The sequence below is a fragment of the Eleutherodactylus coqui genome, chromosome 3 (assembly GCF_035609145.1).
Source record: "Eleutherodactylus coqui strain aEleCoq1 chromosome 3, aEleCoq1.hap1, whole genome shotgun sequence".
Classification (NCBI taxonomy): domain Eukaryota; kingdom Metazoa; phylum Chordata; class Amphibia; order Anura; family Eleutherodactylidae; genus Eleutherodactylus; species Eleutherodactylus coqui.
In genome coordinates this window covers 218,957,872-218,982,349 of record NC_089839.1, presented here as the reverse complement: position 1 = coordinate 218,982,349, position 24,478 = coordinate 218,957,872, and positions in this window count along the sequence as shown.

Below are 24,478 nucleotides of genomic sequence, written 5' to 3'. Positions count from 1 at the left end.
CACCCAGCATACCCTAAAAACACATCTTTTTAGGGAGGCCTTCCGTCTTCCCCAATTTAACTCTTCTCCATTTACGTTACTTATTCACGCTCCTTTGGAAAGCTGACCCCCTTCTTCCCACTCTATCCCCCACACACCCTATTGCACCTCTCACCTGTATATACAGAGATATGGCTGGTGACTGCTTCATACAGCTTTATGTAGACACTAGCTGATATAGCCGGCTTTGCCCAAGTTAACTTATTACAGGTGTTTACGTCTTGTTCGCCCAGAAAATGTTATGAAGTCGTGATTACTTCAGAGGAACCAAGAATAAAATATGTATACGCACAGTGGAGCTTTAGATTCTCCTCAGGCTGCATGTACCGATGTCCCTCTGCAGAATGTGCCATCCCTCTCACTCTGCTCACTTTTTACCCTTAAATGTTAAGCCGCTTTTTATTCAGATTTAACCCCAGACTGGGGATTGCAGCCCTTTCTTAGCCTAAGAAGCCATGCTCCATCCATGCAGTCCGTGGCTGCTTCCCTAAATACTTTACAGCCTTTTAACATGCACACAGAGGTCAGTTAGATTGTCCTCAGTATATACAAATAGAGGAGAGATAGATTCTCCTCAGCATACAAATCATTTCCATAGGCTTTACGGTTTCTGAGAAAGCAACTATCCCATGTATAGCAGATTTTTGCAGTTTCTCACGCTTTGAATTGAATATTGAAGTTGTGACCCCTTTACTTTTCCTATTTAGGATGTAAAGAATGGTTGTGGCAAATTTCATGTTTGTGCGGTGCAGATGTGTGTTATTAGTTACATAACATAGGGGGTCACTTACTTCTGTACTAAGAATTGAACAAACAATTACAAACCTTTACTTTTCCTATGTGGCAACTAAAGAATGGTCATGCCAAATTTCAAGTTTGTACGACCCCAGGAAGTTAGAGATTTAGATTAGGTACATAAAATAGGGGGTCGCTCACTTTTGCTCTTAGAATCGAATGATCAAGTTGCGACCCCTTTACTTTTCCTAGTCAGTATTTAAAGAAAGGTCGTGCTAACTTTCACGTTTTTATGACACTGGGAAGTTACATAACACAGGGGGTCACTTAATTTTGCACATAGTATTGAATAGTCAAATTGTGACTGCTTTACTTTTCCTATTTACAACCTAAAGAATGCTCATACCAAATGTCACGTTTGTGCGGTACAGATGTGTGGTATTATTTACATTACATAGGGAGTCACATACGTTTGCAATTACAATTGAATAATCAAGTTGCAACCCTTTTACTTTTGCTCTGTGGGACCTAAAGATTGAGCGTGCCAAATTTCAAGTTTGTACGACACCAGGAAATTAGAGAATTAGATTAGGTACATAACATAGGGGTTCTCTTACTTTTGTACTTAGAATTGATAAATCATGTTGTGACCCCTTTACTTTTCCTATGTAGGACATAAAGAAAGCTTGTGCCGAATTCCACGTTTGTACGACACCGGGAAATTACATAACATAAGAGGTCACTTTTGCACTTAGAATTGAATATTGAAGTTGCGACCCCTTTACTCTTCCTATATAGGACCTTAAGAATGCTTGTGCCAAATTTCACATTTGCACAACACCGGTAAGTTAGACAATGAGTGGCAAGTCAGTCAATCAGTCAGTCAGTGAGGGCTTTCACCTTTATATATATAGATGTAGAGCCCCCTATCTTATTTCCAGGGTTGCACAGAACAAGCTCTTACACCATGTGCGTTACCGCTATTTCCTTTTATTCCGTAAGCTCTTGCCAGCTGGCCCTCATTCCTATTGTTGATACTGTATGTTGTATCTTATTTTGTGTATGTTGTCTCTGACTTGTAAAGTGTTGTGGATTACAATGGCGCTATATAAATAAATCATATTACTCTTGGCCACCCGGCCTGTGGGAAAAGGTTGGGGTGGCCTGGCCGTTTCACAGTCCTCAAGCCCGTTTCACCGTCCTCAAGCACCAGGCGAAGCGCTGCTAGTCAGACCTTATGTGCCCACCCAATGATAACATAGATCTCTGCTGTATTTATGCGCCACTAGATGCAGAGACTTTGACCTTAGGGAGACGCATGTTTTATACTTACCAGAGGAGAATGGAAAAATATCTAAAACTAGCGTACCCGTCGCGCGTTGCTGCGAAGACAGACATACATACATACATTCGTTTTTATATATCTAGCCGTTGTATGGAACATCCAATTTATCCGGCTGCTGTGGCTTCTTGGGAAGATAGCCTAGTACATGTTTGCCCACTTCCAACTCCAATGGAGACTGACTGTAAATGGCTGGCGTGCTCTAGTATTTATGGTTTCAAGCTGTACGTGTCATTGCATACAGTCTATCTATCTATCTATCTATCTATCTATCTATCTATCTATCTATCTAGGTTATTGCATACAGTCTATCTATCTATGACATCCGGAAATGAGAGAATTAGATTCCGTACATAAAATTTGAACGCTAATTCTTTGGCGTTTTGAATTGAATAATCGAGTTGGGACCCATTAACTTTTCCTATTTATGACATAATCAATGCTCGTGCCAAATTTCAAGTTTCTATGACATTGGGAAGTGAGAGAATTAAATTCCGTACATAAAATTTGGACGCTAATTCTTTTGCGCTTAGAATTGAACAATCGAGTTGGGATGAGACATAAGGCCTTGCCCATAAGCATTCCCCAACTTCCAAGAACTGAACCTACCTACCTGAATGAGATTTTGTAGGCTGCTGCTTCCCCCTGCCAAATTTCAAGTTTCTATGACATTGGGAAGTGAGAGAATTAAATTCCGTACATAAAATTTGGACGCTAATTCTTTTGCGCTTAGAACTGAATAATCGAGTTGGGATGAGACATAAGGCCTTGCCCATAAGCATTCCCCAACCTCCAAGAACTGAACCTACCTACCTGAATGAGATTTTGTAGGCCGCTGCTTCCCCCTTGTGTGCTCTGTTGATGGTCATTGCAAAAGCGAGTCGCACCGGAAACGGTAAACGTTTGAATTCAAATGGCATATCTGTTGGGATAATTGGAATCCGTGGCAACAGGACATCTTCCCCTTGAATTTCCCATTCAGAATTGTAGCTTCGATGACATTGTTCATCATCTTTTTCACTGAAAGTCTTGTACCGTTGCAAAGTCGTGGTGGATGGATGTTTCGGAGAAGAATGATAGGCACGCCTATTTTCAATGTTAAAATATGCGGTGGCATACCTGGAAAATCGAGTGAATTCAAGAATTCCGTTGGGTAATTGACAGCTTCATCTTGATTCATCACAGTATCGATGGACTTCTACGTTGTCGCTTCGCCTGGTATTCCGTTTTGAATGCTGAAATTGATGGCATTGACATCGTTGTTGGTAGCTGCTAATATAGCTCGTGCGCTGAGCCACTGATGATTTTGGTAATTCCGCGCAATATTTGGGAACACCTTTTGGATCAATTCGTCTTTGGTTGATGTCATCTTTCCAAAGTTTGTTGGCAATGTGATACATTGTGTAGATCTGTCGATAGGCATTTTCCCATTTCCAATATCCAGCAATAGTTTTGCGAAGCGTTCGGCGGATGCATCATTTTGTAGTTGAACACGCATATTGGTTTTCAAAGTCAAGTTCTTTACATGTCGCCATAGAACTAACAGCCTTAATGACATCACAATGCAGCTTTATAGAACATGTTGGGGCATGTTCAAGGGCGTCTGATGTTGATGACATCAGTGATGACATCACAATAGCAGGTGGCTTACTTATTCGATCTACGTGGGGGGGTGGTAACTTTCGACGACGCTCGCGCGCGCGCCATTTGTCGTAGGATAGTTTTACTATGCCTATAATCTTCCCAGGAGTGTACTCAACAACTTCCCAAAGTTTCATGGCGATCGGATGAATGGTGTAGTAGCGCATAAAGGACAAACAGACAGACACGCAGACAGACAGACACACACGCACGCAGACAGACATACATTCAATTTTATATATATAGATATCTACACAGAATGACTCACTCGCTGCTGAAGAGCCGAATCCCATAGAAAGGGCGAACTAAAATGAATTGTTAGGCGAATTTGATTGACAAGAAATTGCTGTTGGCACCAGCTCATTTGCATAGATTACTGAGCGAGTGCTGTGATTGGCCGACACTGTAGCTTAACGGTTAGTGCAGCACTTCCCATGAGGAGCCTTGTTATAGACATCTCAACATAGTCATAGAGTCCTTCCCTTCTTCCCCTCTGCTCTCTAGCCAGATTTTACCATTTCAACAAGGGAAGGGACACTACTATCAAAAATTACTTTATAACATCTCAACAAGCCTTGTCTAACAAGTAGTCAAAATAAATATATAATTCCTATGACATTGCCTGTTCTGTACAAGATTATACCCAGACCCAGAACAGACCGACATGACTGCTCATCTTCACCCCTTCGAGAGCTGAGCTCAGGGAGATGAAGCCTGCATTTATCACTAGTTTCCCCTCTGTGGGCTCCAAGTCATATAATGGCCAGATCTACTGTAATTACTCGTGCACACAGGATGGCATAGTGTATGACCGCTTTGGCAACATAATAACTAGTTTCTTTGTATGCCATCAGAAAATCTGCCAGCATGTATTGGAAATATCTATCTCTGTAAACCATCTCATAGACAATCATATGGGCTTTTATTTGGAGGAAGAGAGAAAATCATTACACTCCTCAAGCAGTTTGCAGATGTTGCAAAGTTGCGATTCATGGCCGATCTTAGACAGAGTGCGGCGATGGGCAAAATTATAAATGGGGCCCCAAATGCTCAATTATATTATCAACAACACTGTGATATTCAGTTAATATAGAAGGTGGTACGATCAGATCTGTAGCACTAATTTCCAGCGCTTCCAGAAGTACTGAGGTTTAGTGGTACTGAATAAAGACCGCTGTGCAAAGACAAATATTACCCTCATAAAGTGACCATGTAGCAGTAGATACCAGCTCTGACAGGTGCTCTGTAGACAGTCTAAGTGATTACAGTACCGCTATGTATTCAGAGATCGCAAGTGACGTCTGCAAACCCCAGATAGAGAACTGTGGATGAGTCGGGCTGCTTGGTTCATTCTAAGTTATTCTCCTATGACGTTGGACGCCTTTGAATTGTACAATCGTCACCACGTTGTGGGCTTTGACAGTGAACTGCGAAAAGCCAACAGATCAGGGTTGCATCTAGAATGGAGTTGCTCTTGCAGCGCCAACATATAAAATACAATCCCATAACGAAAAATACAGTCCCTTGTAAAAACCTCAATTCCCCTCCCTTTAGCTCTTTTATCATATCATCCCATGAAAAACTTTAGAGTCCTCTCTTGTTTCCCTCCAGGAGTCCCATTCCAGACACAAGGCAGTACTCCAGCAGTAGGTCACCCTGCCTATACTCTTCCATTGTAATATGGTGTTCATCAGCTGACTGCTCACTAGCTTCAATGAACAGGCAGCGGAATACCTGAAGTAGGAGCTTGGGGCAACTGCCCAGTTTACCCCCCCAACGCCCGGCCCTGGGTGGGATTCAGACCCACAACTCCAATGCTGTGCCAACTGCTGAGTTCCCACTCCCGGCTGCAAGATTTTTCCAGAGCTGCACCAGTTCTGTGCAATGTGCTAACCCAGAGAATCAGGTTTATTCCCAGCACCCAGCATACCCTAAAAACACATCTTTTTAGGGAGGCCTTCCGTCTTCCCCAATTTAACTCTTCTCCATTTACGTTACTTATTCACGCTCCTTTGGAAAGCTGACCCCCTTCTTCCCACTCTATCCCCCACACACCCTATTGCACCTCTCACCTGTATATACAGAGATATGGCTGGTGACTGCTTCATACAGCTTTATGTAGACACTAGCTGATATAGCCGGCTTTGCCCAAGTTAACTTATTACAGGTGTTTACGTCTTGTTCGCCCAGAAAATGTTATGAAGTCGTGATTGCTTCAGAGGAACCAAGAATAAAATATGTATACGCACAGTGGAGCTTTAGATTCTCCTCAGGCTGCATGTACCGATGTCCCTCTGCAGAATGTGCCATCCCTCTCACTCTGCTCACTTTTTACCCTTAAATGTTAAGCCGCTTTTTATTTAGATTTAACCCCAGACTGGGGATTGCAGCCCTTTCTTAGCCTAAGAAGCCATGCTCCATCCATGCAGTCCGTGGCTGCTTCCCTAAATACTTTACAGCCTTTTAACATGCACACAGAGGTCAGTTAGATTGTCCTCAGTATATACAAATAGAGGAGAGATAGATTCTCCTCAGCATACAAATCATTTCCATAGGCTTTACGGTTTCTGAGAAAGCAACTATCCCATGTATAGCAGATTTTTGCAGTTTCTCACGCTTTGAATTGAATATTGAAGTTGTGACCCCTTTACTTTTCCTATTTAGGATGTAAAGAATGGTTGTGGCAAATTTCATGTTTGTGCGGTTCAGATGTGTGTTATTAGTTACATAACATAGGGGGTCACTTACTTCTGTACTAAGAATTGAACAAACAATTACAAACCTTTACTTTTCCTATGTGGCAACTAAAGAATGGTCATGCCAAATTTCAAGTTTGTACGACCCCAGGAAGTTAGAGATTTAGATTAGGTACATAAAATAGGGGGTCGCTCACTTTTGCTCTTAGAATCGAATGATCAAGTTGCGACCCCTTTACTTTTCCTAGTCAGTATTTAAAGAAAGGTCGTGCTAACTTTCACGTTTTTATGACACTGGGAAGTTACATAACACAGGGGGTCACTTAATTTTGCACATAGTATTGAATAGTCAAATTGTGACTGCTTTACTTTTCCTATTTACAACCTAAAGAATGCGCATACCAAATGTCACGTTTGTGCGGTACAGATGTGTGGTATTATTTACATTACACAGGGAGTCACATACGTTTGCAATTACAATTGAATAATCAAGTTGCAACCCTTTTACTTTTGCTCTGTGGGACCTAAAGATTGAGCGTGCCAAATTTCAAGTTTGTACGACACCAGGAAATTAGAGAATTAGATTAGGTACATAACATAGGGGTTCTCTTACTTTTGCACTTAGAATTGATAACCCATGTTGTGACGCCTTTACTTTTCCTATGTAGGACATAAAGAAAGCTTGTGCCGAATTCCACGTTTGTACGACACCGGGAAATTACATAACATAAGAGGTCACTTTTGCACTTAGAATTGAATATTGAAGTTGCGACCCCTTTACTCTTCCTATATAGGACCTTAAGAAGGCTTGTGCCAAATTTCACATTTGCACAACATCGGTAAGTTAGACAATGAGTGGCAAGTCAGTCAATCAGTCAGTCAGTGAGGGCTTTCACCTTTATATATATAGATGTAGAGCCCCCTATCTTATTTCCAGGGTTGCACAGAACAAGTTCTTATACCATGTGCGTTACCGCTATTTCCTTTTATTCCGTAAGCTCTTGCCAGCTGGTCCTCATTCCTATTGTTGATACTGTATGTTGTATCTTATTTTGTGTATGTTGTCTCTGACTTGTAAAGTGTTGTGGATTACAATGGCGCTATATAAATAAATCATATTACTCTTGGCCACCCGGCCTGTGGGAAAAGGTTGGGGTGGCCTGGCCGTTTCACAGTCCTCAAGCCCGTTTCACCGTCCTCAAGCACCAGGCGAAGCGCTGCTAGTCAGACCTTATGTGCCCACCCAATGATAACATAGATCTCTGCTGTATTTATGCGCCACTAGATGCAGAGACTTTGACCTTAGGGAGACGCATGTTTTATACTTACCAGAGGAGAATGGAAAAATATCTAAAATATCTACACAGAATGACTCACTCGCTGCTGAAGAGCCGAATACCATAGAAAGGGCGAACTAAAATGAATTGTTAGGCGAATTTGATTGACAAGAAATTGCTGTTGGCACCAGCTCATTTGCATAGATTACTGAGCGAGCGCTGTGATTGGCCGACACTGTAGCTTAACGGTTAGTGCAGCACTTCCCATGAGGAGCCTTGTTATAGACATCTCAACATAGTCATAGAGTCCTTCCCTTCTTCCCCTCTGCTCTCTAGCCAGATTTTACCATTTCAACAAGGGAAGGGACACTACTATCAAAAATTACTTTATAACATCTCAACAAGCCTTGTCTAACAAGTAGTCAAAATAAATATATAATTCCTATGACATTGCCTGTTCTGTACAAGATTATACCCAGACCCAGAACAGACCGACATGACTGCTCATCTTCAACCCTTCGAGAGCTGAGCTCAGGGAGATGAAGCCTGCATTTATCACTAGTTTCCCCTCTGTGGGCTCCAAGTCATATAATGGCCAGATCTACTGTAATTACTCGTGCACACAGGATGGCATAGTGTATGACCGCTTTGGCAACATAATAACTAGTTTCTTCGTATGCCATCAGAAAATCTGCCAGCATGTATTGGAAATATCTATCTCTGTAAACCATCTCATAGACAATCATATGGGCTTTTATTTGGAGGAAGAGAGAAAATCATTACACTCCTCAAGCAGTTTGCAGATGTTGCAAAGTTGCGATTCATGGCCGATCTTAGACAGAGTGCGGCGATGGGCAAAATTATAAATGGGGCCCCAAATGCTCAATTATATTATCAACAACACTGTGATATTCAGTTAATATAGAAGGTGGAACGATCAGATCTGTAGCACTAATTTCCAGCGCTTCCAGAAGTACTGAGGTTTAGTGGTACTGAATAAAGACCGCTGTGCAATGACAAATATTACCCTCATAAAGTGACCATGTGGCAGTAGATACCAGCTCTGACAGGTGCTCTGTAGACAGTCTAAGTGATTACAGTACCGCTATGTATTCAGAGATCGCAGGTGACGTCTGCAAACCCCAGATAGAGAACTGTGGATGAGTCGGGCTGCTTGGTTCATTCTAAGTTATCCTCCTATGACGTTGGACGCCTTTGAATTGTACAATCGTCACCACGTTGTGGGCTTTGACAGTGATCTGCGAAAAGCCAACAGATCAGGGTTGCATCTAGAATGGAGTTGCTCTTGCAGCGCCAACATATAAAATACAATCCCATAACGAAAAATACAGTCCCTTGTAAAAACCTCAATTCCCCTCCCTTTAGCTCTTTTATCATATCATCCCATGAAAAACTTTAGAGTCCTCTCTTGTTTCCCTCCAGGAGTCCCATTCCAGACACAAGGCAGTACTCCAGCAGTAGGTCACCCTGCCTATACTCTTCCATTGTAATATGGTGTTCATCAGCTGACTGCTCACTAGCTTCAATGAACAGGCAGCGGAATACCTGAAGTAGGAGCTTGGGGCAACTGCCCAGTTTACCCCCCCAACGCCCGGCCCTGGGTGGGATTCAGACCCACAACTCCAATGCTGTGCCAACTGCTGAGTTCCCACTCCCGGCTGCAAGATTTTTCCAGAGCTGCACCAGTTCTGTGCAATGTGCTAACCCAGAGAATCAGGTTAATTCCCAGCACCCAGCATACCCTAAAAACACATCTTTTTAGGGAGGCCTTCCGTCTTCCCCAATTTAACTCTTCTCCATTTACGTTACTTATTCACGCTCCTTTGGAAAGCTGACCCCCTTCTTCCCACTCTATCCCCCACACACCCTATTGCACCTCTCACCTGTATATACAGAGATATGGCTGGTGACTGCTTCATACAGCTTTATGTAGACACTAGCTGATATAGCCGGCTTTGCCCAAGTTAACTTATTACAGGTGTTTACGTCTTGTTCGCCCAGAAAATGTTATGAAGTCGTGATTGCTTCAGAGGAACCAAGAATAAAATATGTATACGCACAGTGGAGCTTTAGATTCTCCTCAGGCTGCATGTACCGATGTCCCTCTGCAGAATGTGCCATCCCTCTCACTCTGCTCACTTTTTACCCTTAAATGTTAAGCCGCTTTTTATTTAGATTTAACCCCAGACTGGGGATTGCAGCCCTTTCTTAGCCTAAGAAGCCATGCTCCATCCATGCAGTCCGTGGCTGCTTCCCTAAATACTTTACAGCCTTTTAACATGCACACAGAGGTCAGTTAGATTGTCCTCAGTATATACAAATAGAGGAGAGATAGATTCTCCTCAGCATACAAATCATTTCCATAGGCTTTACGGTTTCTGAGAAAGCAACTATCCCATGTATAGCAGATTTTTGCAGTTTCTCACGCTTTGAATTGAATATTGAAGTTGTGACCCCTTTACTTTTCCTATTTAGGATGTAAAGAATGGTTGTGGCAAATTTCATGTTTGTGCGGTTCAGATGTGTGTTATTAGTTACATAACATAGGGGGTCACTTACTTCTGTACTAAGAATTGAACAAACAATTACAAACCTTTACTTTTCCTATGTGGCAACTAAAGAATGGTCATGCCAAATTTCAAGTTTGTACGACCCCAGGAAGTTAGAGATTTAGATTAGGTACATAAAATAGGGGGTCGCTCACTTTTGCTCTTAGAATCGAATGATCAAGTTGCGACCCCTTTACTTTTCCTAGTCAGTATTTAAAGAAAGGTCGTGCTAACTTTCACGTTTTTATGACACTGGGAAGTTACATAACACAGGGGGTCACTTAATTTTGCACATAGTATTGAATAGTCAAATTGTGACTGCTTTACTTTTCCTATTTACAACCTAAAGAATGCTCATACCAAATGTCACGTTTGTGCGGTACAGATGTGTGGTATTATTTACATTACACAGGGAGTCACATACGTTTGCAATTACAATTGAATAATCAAGTTGCAACCCTTTTACTTTTGCTCTGTGGGACCTAAAGATTGAGCGTGCCAAATTTCAAGTTTGTACGACACCAGGAAATTAGAGAATTAGATTAGGTACATAACATAGGGGTTCTCTTACTTTTGCACTTAGAATTGATAACCCATGTTGTGACGCCTTTACTTTTCCTATGTAGGACATAAAGAAAGCTTGTGCCGAATTCCACGTTTGTACGACACCGGGAAATTACATAACATAAGAGGTCACTTTTGCACTTAGAATTGAATATTGAAGTTGCGACCCCTTTACTCTTCCTATATAGGACCTTAAGAAGGCTTGTGCCAAATTTCACATTTGCACAACATCGGTAAGTTAGACAATGAGTGGCAAGTCAGTCAATCAGTCAGTCAGTGAGGGCTTTCACCTTTATATATATAGATGTAGAGCCCCCTATCTTATTTCCAGGGTTGCACAGAACAAGCTCTTACACCATGTGCGTTACCGCTATTTCCTTTTATTCCGTAAGCTCTTGCCAGCTGGCCCTCATTCCTATTGTTGATACTGTATGTTGTATCTTATTTTGTGTATGTTGTCTCTGACTTGTAAAGTGTTGTGGATTACAATGGCGCTATATAAATAAATCATATTACTCTTGGCCACCCGGCCTGTGGGAAAAGGTTGGGGTGGCCTGGCCGTTTCACAGTCCTCAAGCCCGTTTCACCGTCCTCAAGCACCAGGCGAAGCGCTGCTAGTCAGACCTTATGTGCCCACCCAATGATAACATAGATCTCTGCTGTATTTATGCGCCACTAGATGCAGAGACTTTGACCTTAGGGAGACGCATGTTTTATACTTACCAGAGGAGAATGGAAAAATATCTAAAATATCTACACAGAATGACTCACTCGCTGCTGAAGAGCCGAATACCATAGAAAGGGCGAACTAAAATGAATTGTTAGGCGAATTTGATTGACAAGAAATTGCTGTTGGCACCAGCTCATTTGCATAGATTACTGAGCGAGCGCTGTGATTGGCCGACACTGTAGCTTAACGGTTAGTGCAGCACTTCCCATGAGGAGCCTTGTTATAGACATCTCAACATAGTCATAGAGTCCTTCCCTTCTTCCCCTCTGCTCTCTAGCCAGATTTTACCATTTCAACAAGGGAAGGGACACTACTATCAAAAATTACTTTATAACATCTCAACAAGCCTTGTCTAACAAGTAGTCAAAATAAATATATAATTCCTATGACATTGCCTGTTCTGTACAAGATTATACCCAGACCCAGAACAGACCGACATGACTGCTCATCTTCAACCCTTCGAGAGCTGAGCTCAGGGAGATGAAGCCTGCATTTATCACTAGTTTCCCCTCTGTGGGCTCCAAGTCATATAATGGCCAGATCTACTGTAATTACTCGTGCACACAGGATGGCATAGTGTATGACCGCTTTGGCAACATAATAACTAGTTTCTTCGTATGCCATCAGAAAATCTGCCAGCATGTATTGGAAATATCTATCTCTGTAAACCATCTCATAGACAATCATATGGGCTTTTATTTGGAGGAAGAGAGAAAATCATTACACTCCTCAAGCAGTTTGCAGATGTTGCAAAGTTGCGATTCATGGCCGATCTTAGACAGAGTGCGGCGATGGGCAAAATTATAAATGGGGCCCCAAATGCTCAATTATATTATCAACAACACTGTGATATTCAGTTAATATAGAAGGTGGAACGATCAGATCTGTAGCACTAATTTCCAGCGCTTCCAGAAGTACTGAGGTTTAGTGGTACTGAATAAAGACCGCTGTGCAATGACAAATATTACCCTCATAAAGTGACCATGTGGCAGTAGATACCAGCTCTGACAGGTGCTCTGTAGACAGTCTAAGTGATTACAGTACCGCTATGTATTCAGAGATCGCAGGTGACGTCTGCAAACCCCAGATAGAGAACTGTGGATGAGTCGGGCTGCTTGGTTCATTCTAAGTTATCCTCCTATGACGTTGGACGCCTTTGAATTGTACAATCGTCACCACGTTGTGGGCTTTGACAGTGAACTGCGAAAAGCCAACAGATCAGGGTTGCATCTAGAATGGAGTTGCTCTTGCAGCGCCAACATATAAAATACAATCCCATAACGAAAAATACAGTCCCTTGTAAAAACCTCAATTCCCTTCCCTTTAGCTCTTTTATCATATCATCCCATGAAAAACTTTAGAGTCCTCTCTTGTTTCCCTCCAGGAGTCCCATTCCAGACACAAGGCAGTACTCCAGCAGTAGGTCACCCTGCCTATACTCTTCCATTGTAATATGGTGTTCATCAGCTGCCTGCTCACTAGCTTCAATGAACAGGCAGCGGAATACCTGAAGTAGTAGCTTGGGGCAACTGCCCAGTTTACCCCCCCAACGCCCGGCCCTGGGTGGGATTCAGACCCACAACTCCAATGCTGTGCCAACTGCTGAGTTCCCACTCCCGGCTGCAAGATTTTTCCAGAGCTGCACCAGTTCTGTGCAATGTGCTAACCCAGAGAATCAGGTTTATTCCCAGCACCCAGCATAACCTAAAAACACATCTTTTTAGGGAGGCCTTCCGTCTTCCCCAATTTAACTCTTCTCCATTTACGTTACTTATTCACGCTCCTTTGGAAAGCTGACCCCCTTCTTCCCACTCTATCCCCCACACACCCTATTGCACCTCTCACCTGTATATACAGAGATATGGCTGGTGACTGCTTCATACAGCTTTATGTAGACACTAGCTGATATAGCCGGCTTTGCCCAAGTTAACTTATTACAGGTGTTTACGTCTTGTTCGCCCAGAAAATGTTATGAAGTCGTGATTACTTCAGAGGAACCAAGAATAAAATATGTATACGCACAGTGGAGCTTTAGATTCTCCTCAGGCTGCATGTACCGATGTCCCTCTGCAGAATGTGCCATCCCTCTCACTCTGCTCACTTTTTACCCTTAAATGTTAAGCCGCTTTTTATTCAGATTTAACCCCAGACTGGGGATTGCAGCCCTTTCTTAGCCTAAGAAGCCATGCTCCATCCATGCAGTCCGTGGCTGCTTCCCTAAATACTTTACAGCCTTTTAACATGCACACAGAGGTCAGTTAGATTGTCCTCAGTATATACAAATAGAGGAGAGATAGATTCTCCTCAGCATACAAATCATTTCCATAGGCTTTACGGTTTCTGAGAAAGCAACTATCCCATGTATAGCAGATTTTTGCAGTTTCTCACGCTTTCAATTGAATATTGAAGTTGTGACCCCTTTACTTTTCCTATTTAGGATGTAAAGAATGGTTGTGGCAAATTTCATGTTTGTGCGGTTCAGATGTGTGTTATTAGTTACATAACATAGGGGGTCACTTACTTCTGTACTAAGAATTGAACAAACAATTACAAACCTTTACTTTTCCTATGTGGCAACTAAAGAATGGTCATGCCAAATTTCAAGTTTGTACGACCCCAGGAAGTTAGAGATTTAGATTAGGTACATAAAATAGGGGGTCGCTCACTTTTGCTCTTAGAATCGAATGATCAAGTTGCGACCCCTTTACTTTTCCTAGTCAGTATTTAAAGAAAGGTCGTGCTAACTTTCACGTTTTTATGACACTGGGAAGTTACATAACACAGGGGGTCACTTAACTTTGCACATAGTATTGAATAGTCAAATTGTGACTGCTTTACTTTTCCTATTTACAACCTAAAGAATGCTCATACCAAATGTCACGTTTGTGCGGTACAGATGTGTGGTATTATTTACATTACACAGGGAGTCACATACGTTTGCAATTACAATTGAATAATCAAGTTGCAACCCTTTTACTTTTGCTCTGTGGGACCTTAAGATTGAGCGTGCCAAATTTCAAGTTTGTACGACACCAGGAAATTAGAGAATTAGATTAGGTACATAATAGAGATGAGCGAGCACCAAAATGCTCGGGTGCTCGTTACTCGGGACGAAGTTACCGCGATGCTCGAGGGTTCGTTTCGAGTAACGGACCCCATTGAAGTCAATGGGCGACCCGAGCATTTTTGTATTTCGCCAATGCTCGCTAAGGTTTTCATGTGTGAAAATCTGGGCAGTTCAAGAAAGTGATGGGAACGACACAGCAATGGACAGGGCAGGCGAGGGGCTACATGTTGGGCTGCATCTCAAGTTCACAGGTCCCACTATTAAGCCACAATAGCGGCAAGAGTGGGCCCCCCCCCTCCCAAAAACTTTTACTTCTGAAAAGCCCTCATTAGCAATGCATACCTTAGCTAAGCACCACACTACCTCCAACAAAGCACAATCACTGCCTGCATGACACTCCACTGCCACTTCTCCTGGCTTACATGCTGCCCAACCGCCCCCCCTCCCCCCCACAGAGCACACCAAAGTGTCCCTGCGCAGCCTTCAGCTGCCCTCATGCCACGCCACACTCATGTCTATTTAGAAGTGCGTCTGCCATGAGGAGGAACCGCAGGCACACACTGCACAGGGTTGGCACGGCTAGGCAGCGACCGTCTTTAAAAGGGGCGGGGCGATAGCCCACAATGCTGTACAGAAGCAATGAGAAATATAATTCTGTGCCACCGCCATCAGGAGCTGCACACGTGGGCATAGCAATGGGGAACCTATGTGCCACACACTATTCATTCTGTCAAGGTGTCTGCATGCCCCAGTCAGACCGGGCTTTTTAATTCATAGACACAGGCAGGTACAACTCCCTATTGTGAAGTCCCTGTGGACCGACAGCATGGGTGGCTCCCTGGAACCCACCGGCGGTACATAAAAATATCCCATTGCAGTGCCCATCACAGCTGAGGTAGTAATGTCATGTTTAATGCAGGTGGGCTTCGGCCCACACTGCATGCCCCAGTCAGACTGGGGTTCTTTACAAGTGGAAACAAATGCATTTATAATTCTCTGTGGACCCACAGCATGGGTGGGTGCCAGGAAGCCACCGGCGGTACATAGAAATATCCCATTGCATTGCCCAACACAGCTGAGGTAGTAATGTCGTGCTTAATACAGGTGGGCTTCGGCCCACACTGCATGCCCCAGTCAGACTGGGGTTCTTTACAAGTGGACAGATGTAGGTTAAACTCCGTGTGCACCTACAGCATGGGTGGCTCCCTGGAACCCACCGGCGATACACAAAAATATCCCATTGCATTGCCCAACACAGCGGATGTAACGTCAGCTGTAATGCAGGTGGGCTAAAAATTCATTTGATTACACTGTAGGCGAGGGCCCACAAAAATTGCTGTATCAACAGTACTAATGTACATCAAAAAAATTGGCCATGGCCAACCAAGAGGGCAGGTGAAACCTATTAATCGCTTTGGTTAATGTGGCTTAAGTGGTAACTAGGCCTGGAGGCAGCCCAGTTTAACGAAAAATTGGTTCAAGTTAAAGTTTCAACGCTTTTAAGAGCATTGAAACATATAAAAATTGTTTAGAAAAATTATATGAGTGAGCCTTGTGGCCCTAAGAAAAATTGCCCGTTCAGCGTGATTACGTGAGGTTTCAGGAGGAGGAGCAGGAGGAGGAGGAGGAATATTAGACACAGATTGATGAAGCAGAAATGTCCCCGTTTTGGATGGTGAGAGAGAACGTAGCTTCCATCCGCGGGTGCAGCCTACGTATTGCTTACGTATCGCTGCTGTCCGCTGGTGGAGAAGAGAAGTCTGGGGAAATCCAGGCTTTGTTCATCTTGATGAGTGTAAGCCTGTCGGCACTGTCGGTTGACAGGTGGGTACGCTTATCCGTGATGATTCCCCCAGCCACACTAAACACACTCTCTGACAAGACGCTAGCCGCAGGACAAGCAAGCACCTCCAGGGCATACAGCGTGAGTTCAGGCCACGTGTCCAGCTTCGACACCCAGTAGTTGTAGGGGGCAGAGGCGTCACGGAGGACGGTCGTGCGATCCGCTACGTACTCCCTCACCATCCTTTTACAGTGCTCCCGCCGACTCAGCCTTGACTGGGGAGCGGTGACACAGTCTTGCTGGGGAGCCATAATGCTGGCAAAGGCCTTGGATAATGTTCCCCTGCCTGCGCTGTACATGCTGCCTGATCTCTGCGCCTCGCCTGCTACCTGGCCCTCGGAACTGCGCCTTCTGCCACTAGCGCTGTCGGATGGGAAGTTTACCATCAGTTTGTCCACCAGCGCCCTGTGGTATAGCATCATTCTCGAACCCCTTTCCTCTTCGGGAATGAGAGTGCAAAGGCTCTCCTTATACCGTGGATCGAGCAGTGTGTACACCCAGTAATCCGTTGTGGCCAGTATGCGTGCAACGCGAGGGTCACGCGAAAGGCATCCTAACATGAAGTCAGCCATGTGTGCCAGGGTACCTGTACGCAACACATGGCTGTCTTCACTAGGAAGATCACTTTCAGGATCCTCCTCCTCCTCCTCTTCCTCCTCCTCAGGCCATACACGCTGAAAGGATGACAGCCCAGCAGCATCTGTACCCTCAGCAGTGGGCCAAGCTGTTTCTTCCCCCTCCTCCTCATCCTCCTCATGCTCCTCCTCCTCCTCCTCAACGCGCTGAGATATAGACAGGCGGGTGCTCTGACTATCCAGCGACATACTGTCTTCCCCCGGCTCTGTTTCCGAGCGCAAAGCGTCTGCCTTTATGCTTTGCAGGGAACTTCTCAAGATGCATAGCAGAGGAATGGTGACGCTAATGATTGCAGCATCGCCGCTCACCACCTGGGTAGACTCCTCAAATGTTCCAAGGACCTGGCAGATGACTGCCAATCAGGGCCACTCTTCTGTAAATAATTGAGGAGGCTGACTCCCACTGCGCCGCGCAAGTTGGAGTTGGTATTCCACTATAGCTCTACGCTGCTCATAGAGTCTGGCCAACATGTGGAGCGTAGAGTTCCACTGTGTGGGCACGTCGCACAGCAGTCGGTGCACTGGCAGATTAAACCTATGTTGCAGTGTCCGCAGGGTGGCAGCGTGCGTGTGGGATTTGCGGAAATGTGCGCAGAGCTGGCGCACCTTTCCGAGCAGGTATGACAAGTGGGGGTAGCTTTTCAGAAAGCGCTGAACCACCAAATTAAAGACATGGGCCAGGCATGGCACGTGCGTGAGGCTGCCGAGCTGCAGAGCCGCCACCAGCTTACGGCCGTTGTCACACACGACCATGCCCGGTTGGAGGCTCAGCGGCGCAAGCCAGCGGTCGGTCTGCTCTGTCAGACCCTGCAGCAGTTCGTGGGCCGTGTGCCTCTTCTCTCCTAAGCTGAGTAGTTTCAGCACGGCCTGCTGACGCTTGCCCACCGCTGTGCTGCCACGCCGCGTGACACCGGCTGCTGGCGACGTGCTGCTGACACATCTTGATTGCGAGACAGAGGTTGCGTTGGAGGAGGAGGAGGAAGGTGCTTTAGTGGAGGAAGCATACACCGCCGCAGATACCACCACCGAGCTGTGGCCCGCAATTCTGGGGGTGGGTAGGACGTGAGCGGTCCCAGGCTCTGACTCTGTCCCAGCCTCCACTAAATTCACCCAATGTGCCGTCAGGGAGATATAGTGGCCCTGCCCGCCTGTGCTTGTCCACGTGTCCGTTGTTAAGTGGACCTTGGCAGTAACCGCGTTGGTGAGGGCGCGTACAATGTTGCGGGAGACGTGGTCGTGCAGGCCTGGGACGGCACATCGGGAAAAGTAGTGGTGACTGGGAACCGAGTAGCGCGGGGCAGCCGCCGCCATCATGCTTTTGAAAGCCTCCGTTTCCACAAGCCTATACGGCAGCATCTCTAGGCTGATCAATTTTGCAATGTGCACGTTTAACGCTTGAGCGTGCGGGTGCGTGGCGTCGTACTTGCGCTTGCGCTCAAACTGTGGCACTAGCGACGTCTGGACGCTGCGCTGGGAGCCATTGCTGGATGGGGCCGAGGACAGCGGAGGTGATGGTGTGGGTGCAGGCCAGGAGACGGTAGTGCCTGTGTCCTCAGAGGGGGGTTGGATCTCAGTGGCAGGTTGGGGCACAGGGGGAGAGGCAGTGGTGCAAACCGGAGGCGGTGAACGGGCATCGTCCCACCTTGTGGGGTGCTTGGCCATCATATGCCTGCGCATGCTGTTGGTGGTGCCTCCCCAGCTGATCTTGGCGCGACAAAGGTTTCACACCACTGTTCGTCGGTCGTCAGGCGTCGCTGTGAAAAACTGCCACACCGTAGAGCACCTTGACCTGTGCAGGGTGGCATGGCGCGAGGGGGCGCTTTGGGAAACAGTTGGTGGATTATTCGGTCTGGCCCTGCCTCTACCCCTGGCCACTGCACTGGCTCGGCCTGTGCCCACACCCTCACTTGGCCCTCCGCGTCCTCGGCCGCGTCCACATCCTTTAGGCCTACCCCTACCCCTCAGCATGCTGTATTACCAGTGATTTGATTTCCCAGGCAGGAAAGAAATTGGCGCAAGGCTGCACTCAACCGTAGCTGGTTGCGTCTGATTTTTGTACGTTCTCCACGCAGCACACATGTACACGGAGACCTTAGGACTGACACAGGCAGGCCAAATATAATTAATTGAATTCGCTTTTTTGCAAAGGGAGGGCCCCACTGCGGATATTCAATGAACAATACGTTTAATAACTGTGGTGTGGCCCTGAAAAAGTGTCACACAAATTTAGTGTAGCAGAGTTATTACCTCTGGCAGAGCAGGTATTTGCCAGTCAGGAAAGACAATGGCGCAAGCCTGCAGTAAACCGTAGCTAGTTGCGTTTGATTTTTGTACGTTCTCCACGCAGCACACACGTACACGGAGACCTTAGGACTGACACAGGCAGGCCAAATATAATTAATTCGCTTTTTTGCAAAGGGAGGGCCCCACTGCGGATATTCAATGAACAATAACTGTGTTGTGGCCCTGCCTACACAATTCTGTCCCTGTAGTATCAATGGAGGGTGCAATGGTCTGCACAGACGATTTTTTGAAAAAAAAAAAATGCAACACTGCTAACAGCAGCCAGCACAGTACTGCACACGGTTAAATTTTGCCCTAGAAAGGACCGTTGAGGTTCTTGAAGGCTACACTCACTCCTAACACTCTCCCTGCCTAAGCACCACTTCTGTCCCTAACACCGGGTGCAATGCTCTGCACTGCCGATTTTGAGGAAAAAAAAAAAAAAATTTCCACTGCTAACAGCAGCCTGCACACACGTAGATGTGGCCCTAAGAAGGACCGTTGGGGTTCTTGAAGGCTACACTCACTCCTAACACTCTCCCTGCCTAAGCACCGCTTCTGTCCCTAATACCGGGTGCAATGCTCTGCACTGCCGATTTTGAGGAAAAAAAAAAAAAATTTCCACTGCTAACAGCAGCCTGCACACACGTAGATGTGGCCCTAAGAAGGACCGTTGGGGTTCTTGAAGGCTACACTCACTCCTAACACTCTCCCTGCCTAAGCACCACTTCTGTCCCTAATACCGGGTGCAATGCTCTGCACTGCCGATTTTGAGAAAAAAAAAATAAAAATTTCCACTGCTAACAGCAGCCTGCACACACGTAGATGTGGCCCTAAGAAGGACCGTTGGGGTTCTTGAAGCCTACACTCACTACAAACACTCTCCCTACAGCAACTTCAATAGAACAGCACTTTCCCTCACTAACTCACACGGCATCTGAGCCGAGCCGCGGGAGGGGCCGACTTTTATACTCGGGTGACATCTGATCGCCCCAGCCACTCACAGCAGGGGGGTGGTATAGGGCTTGAACGTCACAGGGGGAAGTTGTAATGCCTTCCCTGTCTTTCAATTGGCCAGAAAAGCGCGCTAACGTCTCAGAGAGGAAACTGAAAGTAACCGGAACACCGCGTGGTACTCGTTACGAGTAACGAGCATCCCGAACACCCTAATATTCGCACGAATATCAAGCTCGGACGAGTACGTTCGCTCATCTCTAGTACATAACATAGGGGTTCTCTTACTTTTGCACTTAGAATTGATAAATCATGTTGTGACCCCTTTACTTTTCCTATGTAGGACATAAAGAAAGCTTGTGCCGAATTCCACGTTTGTACGACACCGGGAAATTACATAACATAAGAGGTCACTTTTGCACTTAGAATTGAATATTGAAGTTGCGACCCCTTTACTCTTCCTATATAGGACCTTAAGAATGCTTGTGCCAAATTTCACATTTGCACAACACCGGTAAGTTAGACAATGAGTGGCAAGTCAGTCAATCAGTCAGTCAGTGAGGGCTTTCACCTTTATATATATAGATGTAGAGCCCCCTATCTTATTTCCAGGGTTGCACAGAACAAGCTCTTACACCATGTGCGTTACCGCTATTTCCTTTTATTCCGTAAGCTCTTGCCAGCTGGCCCTCATTCCTATTGTTGATACTGTATGTTGTATCTTATTTTGTGTATGTTGTCTCTGACTTGTAAAGTGTTGTGGATTACAATGGCGCTATATAAATAAATCATATTACTCTTGGCCACCCGGCCTGTGGGAAAAGGTTGGGGTGGCCTGGCCGTTTCACAGTCCTCAAGCCCGTTTCACCGTCCTCAAGCACCAGGCGAAGCGCTGCTAGTCAGACCTTATGTGCCCACCCAATGATAACATAGATCTCTGCTGTATTTATGCGCCACTAGATGCAGAGACTTTGACCTTAGGGAGACGCATGTTTTATACTTACCAGAGGAGAATGGAAAAATATCTAAAATATCTACACAGAATGACTCACTCGCTGCTGAAGAGCCGAATCCCATAGAAAGGGCGAACTAAAATGAACTGTTAGGCGAATTTGATTGACAAGAAATTGCTGTTGGCACCAGCTCATTTGCATAGATTACTGAGCGAGTGCTGTGATTGGCCGACACTGTAGCTTAACGGTTAGTGCAGCACTTCCCATGAGGAGCCTTGTTATAGACATCTCAACATAGTCATAGAGTCCTTCCCTTCTTCCCCTCTGCTCTCTAGCCAGATTTTACCATTTCAACAAGGGAAGGGACACTACTATCAAAAATTACTTTATAACATCTCAACAAGCCTTGTCTAACAAGTAGTCAAAATAAATATATAATTCCTATGACATTGCCTGTTCTGTACAAGATTATACCCAGACCCAGAACAGACCGACATGACTGCTCATCTTCACCCCTTCGAGAGCTGAGCTCAGGGAGATGAAGCCTGCATTTATCACTAGTTTCCCCTCTGTGGGCTCCAAGTCATATATTGGCCAGATCTACTGTTATTACTCGTGTACACAGGATGGCATAGTGTATGACCGCTTTGGCAACATAATAACTAGTTTCTTCGTATGCCATCAGAAAATCTGCCAGCATGTATTGGAAATATCTATCTCTGTAAACCATCTCATAGACAATCAAATGGGCTTTTATTTGGAGGAAGAGAGAAAATCATTACACTCCTCAAGCAGTTTGCAGATGTTGCAAAGTTGCGATTCATGGCCGATCTTAGACAGAGTGCGGCGATGGGCAAAATTATAAATGGGGCCCCAAATGCTCAATTATATTATCAACAACACTGTGATATACAGTTAATATAGAAGGTGGTACGATCACATCTGTAGCACTAATTTCCAGCGCTTCCAGAAGTACTGAGGTTTAGTGGTACTGAATAAAGACCGCTGTACAACGACAAATATTACCCTCATAAAGTGACCATGTAGCAGTAGATACCAGCTCTGACAGGTGCTCTGTAGACAGTCTAAGTGATTACAGTACCGCTATGTATTCAGAGATCGCAGGTGACGTCTGCAAACCCCAGATAGAGAACTGTGGATGAGTCGGGCTGCTTGGTTCATTCTAAGTTATCCTCCTATGACGTTGGACGCCTTTGAATTGTACAATCGTCACCACGTTGTGGGCTTTGACAGTGAACTGCGAAAAGCCAACAGATCAGGGTTGCATCTAGAATGGAGTTGCTCTTGCAGCGCCAACATATAAAATACAATCCCATAACGAAAAATACAGTCCCTTGTAAAAACCTCAATTCCCCTCCCTTTAGCTCTTTTATCATATCATCCCATGAAAAACTTTAGAGTCCTCTCTTGTTTCCCTCCAGGAGTCCCATTCCAGACACAAGGCAGTACTCCAGCAGTAGGTCACCCTGCCTATACTCTTCCATTGTAATATGGTGTTCATCAGCTGACTGCTCACTAGCTTCAATGAACAGGCAGCGGAATACCAGAAGTAGGAGCTTGGGGCAACTGCCCAGTTTACCCCCCCCCCAACGCCCGGCCCTGGGTGGGATTCAGACCCACAACTCCAATGCTGTGCCAACTGCTGAGTTCCCACTGCCGGCTGCAAGATTTTTCCAGAGCTGCACCAGTTCTGTGCAATGTGCTAACCCAGAGAATCAGGTTTATTCCCAGCACCCAGCATACCCTAAAAACACATCTTTTTAGGGAGGCCTTCCGTCTTCCCCAATTTAACTCTTCTCCATTTACGTTACTTATTCACGCTCCTTTGGAAAGCTGACCCCCTTCTTCCCACTCTATCCCCCACACACCCTATTGCACCTCTCACCTGTATATACAGAGATATGGCTGGTGACTGCTTCATACAGCTTTATGTAGACACTAGCTGATATAGCCGGCTTTGCCCAAGTTAACTTATTACAGGTGTTTACGTCTTGTTCGCCCAGAAAATGTTATGAAGTCGTGATTACTTCAGAGGAACCAAAAATAAAATATGTATACGCACAGTGGAGCTTTAGATTCTCCTCAGGCTGCATGTACCGATGTCCCTCTGCAGAATGTGCCATCCCTCTCACTCTGCTCACTTTTTACCCTTAAATGTTAAGCCACTTTTTATTCAGATTTAACCCCAGACTGCGGATTGCAGCCCTTTCTTAGCCTAAGAAGCCATGCTCCATCCATGCAGTCCGTGGCTGCTTCCCTAAATACTTTACAGCCTTTTAACATGCACACAGAGGTCAGTTAGATTGTCCTCAGTATATACAAATAGAGGAGAGATAGATTCTCCTCAGCATACAAATCATTTCCATAGGCTTTACGGTTTCTGAGAAAGCAACTATCCCATGTATAGCAGATTTTTGCAGTTTCTCACGCTTTCAATTGAATATTGAAGTTGAGACCCCTTTACTTTTCCTATTTAGGATGTAAAGAATGGTTGTGGCAAATTTCATGTTTGTGCGGTTCAGATGTGTGTTATTAGTTACATAACATAGGGGGTCACTTACTTCTGTACTAAGAATTGAACAAACAATTACAAACCTTTACTTTTCCTATGTGGCAACTAAAGAATGGTCATGCCAAATTTCAAGTTTGTACGACCCCAGGAAGTTAGAGATTTAGATTAGGTACATAAAATAAGGGGTCGCTCACTTTTGCTCTTAGAATCGAATGATCAAGTTGCGACCCCTTTACTTTTCCTAGTCAGTATTTAAAGAAAGGTCGTGCTAACTTTCACGTTTTTATGACACTGGGAAGTTACATAACACAGGGGGTCACTTAATTTTGCACATAGTATTGAATAGTCAAATTGTGACTGCTTTACTTTTCCTATTTACAACCTAAAGAATGCTCATACCAAATGTCACATTTGTGCGGTACAGATGTGTGGTATTATTTACATTACATAGGGAGTCACATACGTTTGCAATTACAATTGAATAATCAAGTTGCAACCCTTTTACTTTTGCTCTGTGGGACCTAAAGATTGAGCGTGCCAAATTTCAAGTTTGTACGACACCAGGAAATTAGAGAATTAGATTAGGTACATAACATAGGGGTTCTCTTACTTTTGC